This window comes from Schistocerca piceifrons, chromosome 7, assembly GCF_021461385.2.
Source record: "Schistocerca piceifrons isolate TAMUIC-IGC-003096 chromosome 7, iqSchPice1.1, whole genome shotgun sequence".
Lineage (NCBI taxonomy): Eukaryota > Metazoa > Arthropoda > Insecta > Orthoptera > Acrididae > Schistocerca > Schistocerca piceifrons.
In genome coordinates, this window is record NC_060144.1 from 564,336,893 (window position 1) to 564,352,346 (window position 15,454).

Sequence of the window (15,454 nt, forward strand, 5' to 3'; positions counted from 1 at the left end):
TGGGTTTCGGTCCTTGTACTAGTCCGGAAGACCTTCACAATGATACCCGAAACAATGTCTCACTTAAACGCCTATCCAAACTATACCAGTTTATAACTTTACTCAAAGTTAATTAGCGACAGTAGTGCGTATGCTGCTTCACTGTTACGATGATATTACAGGCTAAACAAATATCGCACGACAAGTACTTACGGACATGATCTATCCGTTGCAGACTCAATCATTGTTTACACATTGTTAGTCACGAAGTTATCAGCGTTTAACATTTAACGGTATTTTGTCACACACAAAAGTTCGGCTGATGAGGGAATAACATTTTCACTCAAAAGGTCGTAGTGTTATTTGTAAAGGTCCATCTTAATCAAACGGACTTTGCAGTTCACTGTCAGCGGTTTCGGCTACTGCCGTCTTCAGATCTGTTACATATAAAAAATAGTGGTGTTGCGAACTTAGTTCAGTTAGCTGGATGCATACCAGCCATACATACCATAAAATATTCTGATGTAGGTATCAACGCCAAAGTCTTTACATGTAGGTACAGTAAGAGCTTGTGATGGGCTGGATGCATCTGGTATTTACACAAATAACTGAGGCCAGCAGGGTACACGATAACCAGGACACATGAGTAACCAGTATCGTAAATTCAATAGTTAAAATGGAGTATTGTTACTCATTAATTAAAATTACTTCACATTGCATAATGGGCATCTGAAAATAAAACATGAACCGACATACACTATGTGGAATTATATCCATACTTGAAATCCACACAAAATGTGTAAATAGTAATAATCGGAAGCTGCTAGTCTCGCAAAGGAAATAACACAATTGTGCAAAAGCCAGGATAAAAGTATAAAACAACATCACATCTACAAATCTAAATCATTGTGGTCGAGCGGATCTAGGCGACCGCGCGACCGCTAGGACGCAGTTTCGAATCCTGCCTCGGGCATCGATGTGTGTGATTTCCTTAGGTTGGTTAGGTTTAGTAGTGCTGAGTTCTAGGGGACTGATGAAAAAATGTTCAAAGGGCTCTGAGCACTGTGGGACTTAACTTCTGAGGTCATCAGTCCCCTAGAACTTAGAACTACGTAAACCTAACTAACCTAATGACATCACACACATCCATGACCGAGGCAGGATTCGAACCTGCGACCGTAGCAGCAGCGCCGCTCCGGACTGAAGCGCCGAGAGCAGGGCCGGCCAGAAATTCTGCACGCGTGCGGCGCTCTAGCACATGTGCAACTTCCGGGTCACAGCGTGCACGCCGCAGCCGTCAGCATTCATGTAGCGCATGTTTCTACGCACAGATGTCGCTTTATCCACTTGCTGGGATACTCTGTACCGGCGCATTCTAGTGCTCTTTCCACAGCTTGCAAGCCAACCATGGGAAGGTATTTCGCGTATTAAACATTTAAAATACTGTCACAGTGTACTCATTGAGACGTCTACTTTTATGTTAACAGCAATACAGTTAACAACCGTGGGTTTTTATTAAGGCAGCTTGACTGACGGCACGTAAATACGAGTAATGTTTTTGATCTAGTATTTAAGAAAGAGAGCACTTAGCGACTTTCAACTAACCTTATTCATGATTTCAAATAACATTAAATTAATGCAAGGTTTCCTATAACTAATTCTCGATGCCCTCAGTTACACCCACATAATTTCTGTCTCACCGACGTCTGAACAGAATGATAACCGCAGACCTCTCGATGATCACCTGTTACTTCAATACCATTATTGCTACATCTTTCATCAGCTCCGTCTGAAATCTGCATAATAACCGACAATTAGATGACTGTTACGTTTTATCGACGTCACACATTTAAATAATAAAAAAAAAACACTAAATGTAAGTATACATTGGAACAATCGGTTTAATGACCAACTTTCCTGATAATAATGTAACATGGAGCAGAATGAGGCACTAATGCGCAGTTAGTGAACAATAATTTTTAATTATGAAAGGAATAAATACAAACACGCTTATCACTGGTCATGAGAAATGATAATCGAGTTGATGTGTCTCATCCATTTTCTTAAGGACATTTAATTTTGCTTGCCGTTCTTCACTCTTGAGTACACTACACTCGTCTTTGCGATATGTATTATAGTGTCTTTCAATCGAAAACTTACGCTGGCCGCCTATTATCCGGCGGCATAGTAAACACTGTGAGTTTTCACCAACGGCTACAAAAAAGAACTGCAGTTCCCAGTCATTTTTAAACGACTGAGAACATAGATCTCCCGTCCTTTGCTTTTTCACAGTACCTGCCATTTCTCAGTACTTCTCTGTTAAGGATACGGTTGCCAGGGGTAAACGAGACTGGGTATGTTGCGGTCTTGCTTGTACCACATAAACAGGGACGTGGAGCCGCCGCCGTTCGTTTAGGACACATGTCTAATAACAGATGTCGCTGTCGCACACGTGCGCACATGTGCAGCACTTCCGCACGTCTGCACACTGTGCAGCGTTTGGTCGGCCCTGGCCTAGAGCCTCCCGGACACAGCGGCCGGCGGGACTGATGACCTCAGATGGTAAGTCCCATACTTCTCAGAGCTATTTGAACCCTTTGAACAAATCTAAATCTTCCAGCATGACCAAACAACTGAACTATAACGGTGGTAATTAACAAGACAGTGCCTATTAATGAAAACGTGAATTACACATCCGGAGTGGGCACTCGTGGCTTGCGTGTATGGGGAGTTCTTGTTTCCCCTGTGGTGGAGCTGGCTGTAGCAGGCCCTGTCTCCTCGTCGCTGTTTCCCGGCTCACGCGACCGCTCGACGCTGCCCGAACTGGTAGGCTTCTGAATACATCAAAATAAGCATTTAGGTTAAAGTCATTGCGTTCATTCAACAGTAATTCCGGTTGCTGTAAATGTAAATTTCCATTCCTTATTCTACGTTCAATGGTTGTCCCTTTGGTGCCTTATGCAACATTTCCACATTATTCTCCACTTTTCCATGTTTTTCTTTATCTAAATGTGTCCGGAAAGCGATGTATGATCTACATGTACGGTCTCTAAAACGAGTCTTGAAATTCCTTCCCGTCCGACGATTATAAAACTTGTCACAGACTTGGCGCTTGACCTTATAGACGACCGTAAATATTTGTTGCTGTTGTTGCCAACTTAGTGGCATAGTAAAGAATAAAGTACCGCAGTATGATTGCGAACTCATTTGTATACTTAACGTCTTCAGTTGATGAATGTGCTGTTAGCGGTGATAAGAGCGAGTATAGTCCGGCAGTGCGTGAGTACAGTCGGGGGGGGGGGGGAGGGGGGGAGGGGGGGGCGGGGGGGAGGCGGGGGTGCGCTAAGCGGCTGCTCGCTTCCAGCCGCCACCGATTACCTCCGGAGGGGAAAGCCAGTGCGCGCATCGGATTTACCTGGTTGTGAGCCCTCAGATATAGTCTGGAGACCGATTGCGACGCCACAGCAAAAGGCTGCTGTCAAATGGAAGTTTATTAAAATCGTCGTTTGTATGCTGCTTACGTCCGAATACTGCAAGACTGCTGTTTTTAAAAAATGGAAGTTCATTAAAATCGTCGTTTGTATGCTGCTTACGTCCGAATACTGTAAGGTTGTAAGCCAAATAATCATGAAACAAAACACAGCAAACTTATAATCCTAAGGTGCGACCGACACAGGTCTCAATAATCAGTGACCAGATTTGTAATCGAACAAGACGGAGCCGTCCGCGGTGGCCGAACGGTTCTAGGCGCTTCAGTCCAGAACCGCGCGACTGCTACGGTCGCAGGTTCGAATCCTGCCTCGGGCATTGATGTGTATGATGTCCTTAGCTTAGTTAGGTTTAAGTAGTTCTAAGTCTAGCGGACTGACGACCTCAGATGTTAAGTCCCATAGTGCGCAGAGCCATTTGAACTATTTTTGAGTCCTTATCTCTGAAATTTGTTTTGGTATCATCATCCCTGATAATCATAAAATGCCCAAGTTATTCTTAATATAGTTGGAAAAAAGCTCATTTAGCCCAATTTTAATTCTGTTATTATCTGATTATGTGTAAATACTGAAACCTTAAAATTGTACGTTCAGGTGTTCAAGCAGGTGTAAAATATTTGTGTGAGTCGGAAGTGATGCAACCAAATGTGTGACGCGTGAGCTGAGCTCAAGGAGATAACCTTAACTTGCCTAATGCATGAGTTTTCAGCTCCCTTTTAATTCTGATTGAAATATATTGGTTAAATGGACTTGTTTTTTGCTGTTTTATGATTTACTGTTTTAAAACTCGAGAACTTTGCTAACATTCTTTTTCTTTCTTAATTTCAAAGGCTATCTGAGTTTAATGCTTTCAGAATCTTAAATTTTTTCTTAAATGTTTAAAGTGTCAATCAAGTGGTGATTGCTCAAATGCCTGTTTTGCAAGTAAGTCAAACAATTGTTTATAGTTTCCCGGTTACCTCCGGAGCAAAGTGTTGTTATATGAAATTTAAGAACTCAGATCTGTCAAAAATTTAAAAAGCGAAATATTTTCTTAAATTTTCATCGTTTGTATCCTCAGCACCTCGTCACTCCTACATCCCTGCCCCCTACCATTTCCGATATGGCGGACGACTCCTCTCGGCAGCTATTTCTCGGGTTATCACTCAGATTACAGAAACAGCTCATAGTATGAGGGCAGTTCAATAAGTTCAATAAGTTCAATAAGTATTCGTGTTCCGAACGAAAACGCTATTTATTTCTAAAATAATTTATTTTTCAACCGTTTCCCTTTTCAGGATATACTCTTTTTTCAGATCCCGACTATTTGTTTAACCTCTCCAGGTAATAAAAACCAATTTTTAATATATACTTCTGTCTGAAGGATGGCATCATTTGAGCAGAATTCATTACCTGTTAAATATGAAGAGTGCAGCAGCAGTTCGTAACACAGTCAACGTAGCTTTCTCGGTGGCGACTCCAAATGAATGGGCTACCGCATTGTTGTCGAAACAGTACGTTCTCTTTCGTGAAACTGAACAGTGTTTCCTTCAGCGGGGGAATAGGGTCCCGCACTGGAACCAATCACGAATTAAATTTTGAATAAAAATCGTCAGCAATGGCGACCGGTGACTTTCTGTACAGAGGGTCACCACGGTTTTGCTAACGACCCAATCAAAGGCACCTGCAGCAGCGGACAGGGATTTGACGCACGCTCTCCCCCTTACGTCTGGAACATAGCGCCTAAAAAGCCGAAGAACGACCAGTGATCAGCGAGGATGCAGTAGGAGACCACTGCACACAGCGTGTATCTGCAGGCAGGGCAGGTTCGAGAACATTTTCAACACAACTCCTAACATGTCACTTGGCGCTCCTGCCCATTCCCTCTGACATAAGTTGCTTTCTCCTTGGATTCATTTTTGGATTCCTTTTTAAAATAAATCTAAATGTAGTGACCGTGGACATGCGTTGGTTTTTCTTTTTAAATAAGTTTTAAGTGGGCATTCCACTGTAAGAGAAATAAATTCGTGAATCTAGTTCCTGTGCAAAACACTTTATTTCCATTTGAGATAATTCCTAAGATATTTAAAAGCTTTTAGCGAAAGCAGAAATAAGTAGATTTATTGTACTGTTCAAGCTTAAATAAAAATGTCCTACCTATTAAACTGGATAAAAAAACATAAAATTTCTTTTCTTAAAAACGTTATGGGATATCTGATTCTATAACACACGAATAAATTTACCTTCCATACGAAAAAGTGGAACAGAATAACAGAAACATAGGACACTGGTGAACTATAAATTTGTATGTTCTACGTGATGGAAAGTCACCAGGTACTACTTAAATTTTGAAAATTTCCCATAAAATAGTTGTAAATTTATAAGAATGGTCAAAATGTTTATCAACGCAACTGAAAGGGGAATCACTGATTTTTGTGTGTTACGAAAGAGAATTCACGTGGTGGATTAGGGTTCGAATGCTGGTTACAGCACAAGTATCAATTGGCGCATCTGTCACTGAAAAGGCATCACATAAAACTATTTTCTGCAAGCTGTGAACCATACCACGTTTATTATGCCTTCATTTATCTATTTATAATCACTACAAAAAGTTTTGTAATTGTAAATACAGAACGAATCACAGTTAATAGTGAACTCTCTAATATATGAAAGAATACGATAACACAAGCAAGAACTTTCCAGTTAACGTTGGTTCACTAACGGACTGTTTCCCACATACTTGGGAATGTGTGGAACTCATGTCAGTAGCAAGTATAGTCCCAGTCAGCACAAAAGGGGAGAGGATTCGACAAGAATGAGAAAGTAGGGCAGACAGTTACTGTAAACAGTTCAGTGATCGGATTCTTTTCATCCGAATCGAAAGCAAACCAATGCAAACAACATGGTTTAGTTTCCGTATATATGTCAGTGTCATAAACAAATAGAGATAGTACGTGGAGATACTGGACGTATGAAGGGAGATGAAAATTTAATAATCAAAAAATAGCTCTGAGCACTACGGGACTTAACATTTGAGATCATCAGTCCCCTAGAACTTAGAACTACTTAAACCTAACTAACCTAAGGACATCACACACATCCATGCCCGAGGCAGGATTCGAACCTGCGACCGTAGCAGTCGCGCGGTTCCGGACTACAGCGCTTAGAACCGCATGCGCATGGCCACCGCGGCCGGCTTTAATAATCATAGGTGCCCTGAGACTATAGTTGGGGAAGGAATGCACGACAGAGATACAGTAGAATATGGACTCGCCAGTAGGACTGAGAGAGGAATAGGTGGAGTTCTGCAATGAATTTCGTCTAGTAATAGCGAATAAATTGTTCAAAAATCACAAGTAGAGGAATTGTCCCTGGAGATGTCCTGGAGACACAAGAAGATTCCAGTTGGGTTTTATCATAGTCGGGCACAGATTCCGAAATCAGATATTGAAATGTAAGGCGTACGCAGGAGCAGATATAGACACACATCAAAATTTAGTAATCAGAAGAGTAGACTTACGCTCAAGAAAATCTACCAGAAGAATTAATGTGGAAGGGAGTGGGATACCGAAGTACTGGGGAATGATGCGGTACATTTGAAGTTCTCTAACGCCGTAGACACTGTCACAAGGCTGCGATAATGAATAACACAATGGACACTTCTGTTGAAGAGGATTGGACATCTCGAAAAACAACACTTGCAGAAGTTGGAAATATGTGGTGTTCGTTTTGTAAACATAAAAAACGCCTTTTTCTTGCTGCAATGTATCTTATTTGTTCAAGAGGCGCTTCAGCTTTTACTTTAAGGTACCTTCAGTAGAATCTAGAATGATACATTTTTGTTTTGATACGCGGTATTTGCAGATTATGAAACATTACACGTCTGGTTTTTTTTATCTAAATAACTGATTACTTACGCATTTTCCCTCATCTGGCCACACACTGGAGGTCACGCTATAGCTTCACTTACAAAACATAAGCACGTTTCCACGTCACGAACTTCTTCCTTCGCAATTTTCATGTTCTTTGTGTCAACTGCTGTGGATCGCTATTATTCTTTTGTCACTAGCTGTAGATATTTCGCAGGAACTTGTGATTTTAAAGTCGTAACTACTGTGTGTTCACTTTGTCTCCTTATATTTGGCTTGTTTATGAGCATGTTGACAACCTAACGAAGCATTTGCTGAAAACTAACGTCTGTTCTCTCTCTCTCTCTCTCTCTCTCTCTCTGTGTGTGTGTGCGTGTGTGTTTGTATGTGTGTAAGAGGGAGAGAGAGAGCCATTTATCTTGACCACCCTAAATAACTGTTTGTCCAGGTGCGAATTACAAAATCATTCAAGCAAATGTTCTTTAGCCATCAAGGGGACATCAGTCGGCATGATTGCCTTCGTTGTCGCTTTGTTGTTGACAAAGTTATGAACAGCGGTATGACTTTTTTAAATGACACCCTGTACTTTTTATTCGGTAATTCATTTCCCATCCTAAACACCTATTCAAAAATGTATCACAGTGTACCATTCACTGAAACGCAATGTTGTTAATTACAGGGCTATTACAAATGATTGAAGCGATTTCATAAATTCACTGTAGCTCCATTCATTGACATATGATCACGACACACTGCAGATACGTAGAAAAACTCATAAAGTTTTGTTCGGCTGAAGCCGCACTTTGGGTTTCTGCCGCCAGAGCGCTCGAGAGCGCAGTGAGACAAAATGGCGACAGGAGCCGAGAAAGCGTATGTCGTGCTTGAAATGCACTCACATCAGTGAGTCATAACAGTGCAACGACACTTCAGGACGAAGTTCAACAAAGATCCACCAACTGCTAACTCCATTCGGCGATGGTATGCGCAGTTTAAAGCTTCTGGATGCCTCTGTAAGGGGAAATCAACGGGTCGGCCTGCAGTGAGCGAAGAAACGGTTGAAAGCGTGCGGGCAAGTTTCACGCGTAGCCCGCGGAAGTCGACGAATAAAGCAAGCAGGAAGCTAAACGTACCACAGCCGACGGTTAGGAAAATCTTACGGAAAAGGCTAAAGCAGAAGCCTTACCGTTTACAATTGCTACAAGCCCTGACACCCGATGACAAAGTCAAACGCTTTGAATTTTCGGCGCGGTTGCAACAGCTCATGGAAGAGGATGCGTTCAGTGCGAAACTTGTTTTCAGTGATGAAGCAACATTTTTTCTTAATGGTGAAGTGAACAGACACAATGTGCGAATCTGGGCGGTAGAGAATCCTCACGCATTCGTGCAGCAAATTCGCAGTTCACCAAAAGTTAACGTGTTTTGTGCAATCTCACGGTTTAAAGTTTACGGCCCCTTTTTCTTCTGCGAAAAAAACGTTACAGGACACGTGTATCTGGACATGCTGGAAAATTGGCTCATGCCACAACTGGAGACCGACAGCGCTGACTTCATCTTTCAACAGGATGGTGCTCCACTGCACTTCCATCATGATGTTCGGCATTTCTTAAACAGGAGATTGGAAAACCGATGGATCGGTCGTGGTGGAGATCATGATCAGCAATTCATGTCATGGCCTCCACGCTCTCCCGACTTAACCCCATGCGATTTCTTTCTGTGGGGTTATGTGGAAGATTCAGTGATTACACCTCCTCTACCAAGAAACGTACCAGAACTGCGAGCTCGCATCAACGGTGCTTTCGAACTCATTGATGGGGACATGCTGCGCCGAGTGTGGGAGGAACTTGATTATCGGCTTGATGTCTGCCGAATCACTAAAGGGGCACATATCGAACACTTGTGAATGCCTAAAGAAACTTTTTGAGTTTTTGTATGTGTGTGCAAAGCATTGTGAAAATATCTCAAATAATAAAGTTGTTGTAGAGCTGTGAAATCGCTTCAATCATTTGTAATAACCCTGTACATGACTCAACACTGACGTCGACGCTCCCAGCGCTTGGTGCAGGTACTCGGGGTAATGGAACACATCCACGTGCTGACGTTGACAGAGGACAAATGTAAACATAAATAGAACGCACACTGTCATTTGGTCAACCATCGTCAGTTGAAGAGTTGTGTGAGTAGAATATACACAGACGAAGAGAAGGTAGAAATGCTACTCATTATGGGGAATGGGAGTTAGCAGAACGGTAATTGCAATACTGTTTTCTTATTTACGAGTACATTTAATACAGTAGTTTAGTCCTTTTAAATACTGTTGTATAGAGTAGGCATACAGTAAAGGCTGCCCTTGCTACAAACTGCATCGACATAACGTTTCTTTTATTGTTGTTGTTGAAGGTAGGCGAAATGCTACGCAGGCAGCTGAACTGTACAGAGAGCGATATAATGACAAGAACCCACCTTCCCGACGAATGTTTTCTCTTCTTGTTGTGATGCTTCAGGAAACGGGAAGTTTCGACTCACGACAACGTAATCGTCGTAGCACTCCCACAGACGAAGTTACTATTCTTGCTTCCGTTGCTATGAATCCACATGTGAGCACACAGCAGCTTGAACACGAGATTGGCGTTCCTAAGACCAGCGTACGTCGCATTTTTACACGTCACCGGTTCCATCCTTAGCTTGTACACCTACATCAAGAATTGCATGGGAATGATTTCCAGAATCGTGTACAGTTCTGTCAGTGGGCACAACAGCAAATCCTCGCCAACTCGAACTTCTTCCCCAATGTTCTATTTACCGATGAATGTTTCTTTTCAAACACAGGACAGGTACATACAAGGAACATGCATTATTGGTCCAGCGACAACCCACGATGACGTAGACAGGTGGAACATCAGCGTCAATGAAGAGTTAACGTCTAGTGTGGGATGCTTGGTACTACAATTATTGACTCTTATTTCATCAACGGTAGTCTAAACAGTACTGCGTATGCCAGCTTCCTCAAACGAATTCTTCTTCCTCTTCTCGATAAGTGCCGCTAAGAACCAGAATGCTTATGTGATATCAACACGATGGATGTCCAGCACATAATGCCTTGCGTGCACGTCGATCAAAAATGGTTCAAATGGCTCTGAGCACTATGGGACTTAACATCTGAGGTCATCAGTCCCCTAGAACTTAGAACTACTTAAACCTAAGTAACCTAAGGACATCACACACATCCATGCCAGAGGCAGGATTTGAACCTGTGACCGTAGCGGTAGCATGGTTCCAGACTGAAGAGCCTAGAACCGCTCGGCCACACTCGCCGGCGCGTGCACGTCGTGTTCTCAACCGAAGGTATCCTGTCAGATGGATTGGTTGAGGAGGAACAGTTACTTGGCCTGCTAGGTCTCCTGATTTAAATCCTCTGGACTTTTTTCTTTGGGGTTGCAATATCGCGATATTCCAACAACTCCAGAGGAAAGGCAGGAACGTATCGTGCTTGCTTGTAACTCTCTTCTGCAGGCAACACTGGAAGCAGTGAATAATTCTTTCATTCATCGAGTGCACCAGTGTATCGGTGTCTAGCGTCATCACTTTGAACACCTTTGAATGTTCTACTTCTGGGGAATGGTACAGGAGAGTCAAAGTCAATTTTGTGTTACGTTTTTACTTGGTTTACATTTGTTTTCTGACAACTCCAGCAAGTGGACGAGTTTGTGATCCCGCGCTCAAAGTCAGTGTTCTGCTATGTAATTAATAACGTTGTGATTCAGTGAATGGTACACAGTGATACATTATTGAATAGGTCTTTAGGAGAGGAAATGAATTACCGAAAAAAATAGAGGGTGCCATTTAAAAAAGTCATGCCGCTGTTCATATCTTTGTAAAAAAACAAAGCTACAACGAAGAAAATCAAATGGTTGAAATGGCTCTGAGCACTATGGGACTTAACATCTGAGGTCGTCAGTAGTTCAAGTAGAACTTTGAACTACTTAAATCTAACTAACCTAAGGACGTCACACACATCCATGCCCGAGGCAGTATTCGAACCTGCGACCGTAGCGGTCGCGCGTTTCCAGACTGAAGCGGCTAGAACCGCTTCGCCACCGCGGCCGGCACTACAACGAAGACAATCATGCTTATTTATGTCCCCCTGACGGCTAAAGAACATTTGCTTGAACATTTTGTAATTTGCATCTGGACAAATAGTTATTTGGTGTGGTCATGATAAATGGGACACCCTGTATATGTTTGAGTTTGGGGGCGAGGGGTGACTAGTCACGGTGAGCTGTAAAAAGTTGAATGTGGATGTGACAGCTGTCAGAGAGTGGTTGAAAGTTTTTATGTTCAGCTGACGTGAGTTTGAATGTTTGAATGTTTTGGGGAGGGGTTCACGGAGGGGTGAGGGGAAAAGGTTGGGTGGTATTACTATAATAATTGTCATTTCTTGGAGTGTTTTTATGCTGTTTTATCTGTTGATGTATACAGTGAGCAGGGTTATCTTTCTGCTTTATTTTTTTGTAAGTGGTAATTTTCTTGCAGGGTTTGAAGTTTTTTTTATTGTTTATTGTAATTATTTTCATATCCACTTCTCTAGAGGCTAGTCGTGATAGTGTTCTCTTAGTTGTTCTGCAAATATGGACTGATTTGTCCCACCCATATAAACTCGTTAGATATACGTAGGCCTACAAGAAACGTAACTGGAAAGAAACTTTGGGTAACAGAAAAGATACTGCCGCTGATCGATGAAATATAGTTCAGAAATGTTGGGGAAAAGACGGGAATATAGCTGAATAAGTCACTGAGCTGATATGATGGTATGGCGTCACTGACCGGTCGTAGTTCTGGCCGCTGGCGTTCTTCGGCCGTCTTTCTATTTGGCGTCACTTCAGCGACTTGGGCGTCGATGAAGATTAGATGTAATGGCTAGGACAACACAAAACAGCATGTCCTCAAGCGAAGAAAGGCTCCGACCCGGGACCTCGTGAACAAGTGGTAGACCACCACCTGCGGACATACAGGGTGTTCGGAACTTCCCTTTGCAGATTTCTGCGACTTGTAGAGGGGAGTGAGTACATAACGTTATGAATAAGAACCTATGTCTGGAAACGTATCGTTTCCGTACTACGGTTGTTTGGAAACTTGCTTGCTGGGTAGGTATGTGTGGTGTGCGTACTGTAAGACCTTCGGTACACACACCATCAGATTATTTGACTTGTCGCTCTAACGAAGTAGGCGAGTGTCAGCAATGTGTCTCGTGGTCTTCTCGTGGCGTGTTTATCTTCTGCCGTTAGGTCAGACAATAGAAATGCCATTTGCACGCTTAGAGTAGCAGATTGACGGTGACCAACTTTAAACAGAACTTGATTAATTTTCACACACATTCATTAAAATAATAAAAAGCATAGACATTACGTAACTTGATTCTGGATGCTATTTACAATTGACATTCTGAAGTTCCTTTGGTCTTGGTACGTTAATCTTATTCTCACATATCTCTGATACTTGACGAAGGGTCTATTCATTTATCTTCATGGCTATGTACAGGAACATGGTAATCTTATTAGGCGCAGACTGAAACTTGACTACAGACTAGTACAGACTAATGCAAACTGGTACAGACTGGTGCAGACAAATGCAGACTGACTAATCGGAGGTCTGTACACTCGTTATAATGCCTCGCGCGTTCAGATATCACTGCACGAGTGTGATCCACGAGGATAAAAGGTTCTATGTTAGGAGCAATCTCATTGGCTGCGTTACATATTAATACGCGGATCGGCGGAAGCAGAATTTGGTCTGTCTCTATGGCAGCGACATCTCGTAGTGCGGAGACGGACGAGCGCTGCGCCTGCGCTGTTGTGCTTAGCGGGGCGCGCTCTAGTGGGAAAGCTGTGTATGCGCTGGCTACGCGGAACTATGTACACAACAGTATGCGACAGGATAGTCATGGTGGGGGGTGTTCAATTCCGATCGGCTAATGTCACTTGACACCTATCCTACCTCTCTAAGCCAGGTTTGAGCCTCCTTCGTGTGAGTGTTAGAGCAACATGTTTGAGAACACATTTTCAAAATATAACAAGATTGTACTGCATCACGTTGAAGAGAACCCGTCTACGAGTACACAAGCAATTTCTTTAGTTATAAATGAGTGGAACTGTAAGACAAACGATGAACTGGGTCACGCCTAATCAGTTAGTTGAAAAAGTGGTTGCGTCACCAACATATTTTCAAATGGTTGCCCCACGGAAACGGTACGTTTCCAATTCATAATATTATCTACTCACTTCCCTCTACGAACCCTAGAAGTCGTAACAGGTGTTTCCTAATATCCTCTATAAATCACTTAGGAACGAAATAAATAGAAAGTGTCACGAAGCCAAGGCAAAATAGCTGCAGGAAAAATGTGAAGAAATCGAAAAGTAAGTAGTCATCAGGAAGACTGGTTGAACATTTGGTAAAATTAAAAGCAAAGTCGCCAACTTCGAGAGTGAAACAGGGATTCTACTTACTGCTAAAGGCAGGTGCAAAGAGCACACTGAACGCCTCTACCATTGAAAGGAACTGTCCAATGACGTGACAGAAGAAGAAATGGGAATCCATACTGAAGACATAGGGTATCAAGATTAAAGTCAGAGTTTAACAGCGTTTTGGAAGACATGCGACGAAATAAGACGACAGACATGGATAACATTCCTTCGGAATTTATAAAATCATTCGGGGAAGTGGCAACCGAATAGCTATTCAGTTCGGTTTGTGGAATCTAAGGATCTGGAGACATACCGTCAGACTTTTGACAAAATATCATCCTCATAATCCCGAAGATGGAAAGAACAGGTAAGTGTGAGATCTATCGCACAATCCACTTAACAGCTGTAACGATACAATCCTCAAGCCCCGGTATTAAAGGATGGTTATAATTAAACTTTCACTAGTTGTGTCAGTGTAGGAGAAAAACGTTTTACCATAGGGGTACCCAACTATATAGGTACCATAATATCCCAATTACAGAAACCCTAATAAACAACCCTTTGTTGTAGAAGGAGTAGGAAAATTAGTCATCCTGACAGTGGCGTCAGATACCGACGATAAAATTTACACTTGTGATAATTTGATCAACAGGAATGTCATGTGAATAATAATATTTATCACCAAATAGAGACTGAATAAAAGAATGATAGGATACGCAACAAAAACATCAAAGAAAGAATTGCAAAATAATTAATAACGAAGGTTAAAGCCCAGCTGGTAAATTGGCCAAAGATAACATTTACCATAGAAGAGAGTTGTAGCCACATCGAAAAGGAAGTTCGATGTGACTACAATGGAATTCGGAAATGGAAATGTTAGCTTCAGTTGCTATCTAGCCGCTCTCTAGTACTACTCCGATAGTAGCATGCGTGTAAGCGCTACTAGATTCTTTTAAGCTAATCGGAAGTTTGAAAGTTTTGGGATATAGACTGAAGTATTATTCAGAAGTCATACAAAAGCAAAGTCATCTTCACTGTTAGCAGGATAACGGGATACCGGAGATTCGTGCCGAAATTAAATAGTTTGAGATTTGTGATGGGATTTAGCCTTAGTGACACGGAATAAGCACGACCATTCAGGGAGATTAAAAAGAAATATCGCCGACAGAAAAATAATTATTACTCTCGAGTAGGTAACAGACAAACGCAAACACGAAGAACGTACAATTGCATCGAGTTGTCAGAAGTTATCGTCAACGACAGGATTACTGATTCAAACGGAAGCAGTTCCCTGAGTGAGAAATCGATGTGCGTGCTCAGCATAGGGACAATTAATTACAAGGAACAGTAAAATTAGATTCAAACTCTTATTCTTCTTGTCGCCTACATAATTGAATAGACATTGTCATGTGTATTAGTGAAAATTAATAGACTAGTTGAATATTATGAAGTGAAAAGTGAATTCCTGATTGTTTAACAGTGAGCAGTCATCGATTTGTCGCAAGATAACGACGCATTTTGAACATTGCTTAAGTATATGTTATCTCTGGAATTGCGTCGTGTAATTATTGAAAACGCGACGTAGCGACGTCTTGGCGACGGAATAACAATTTATCAACTTAACATCCTCGCAATTCCATAATGTGGCCACGACTTGGGTGATGGATTGAAGATTCAAGAC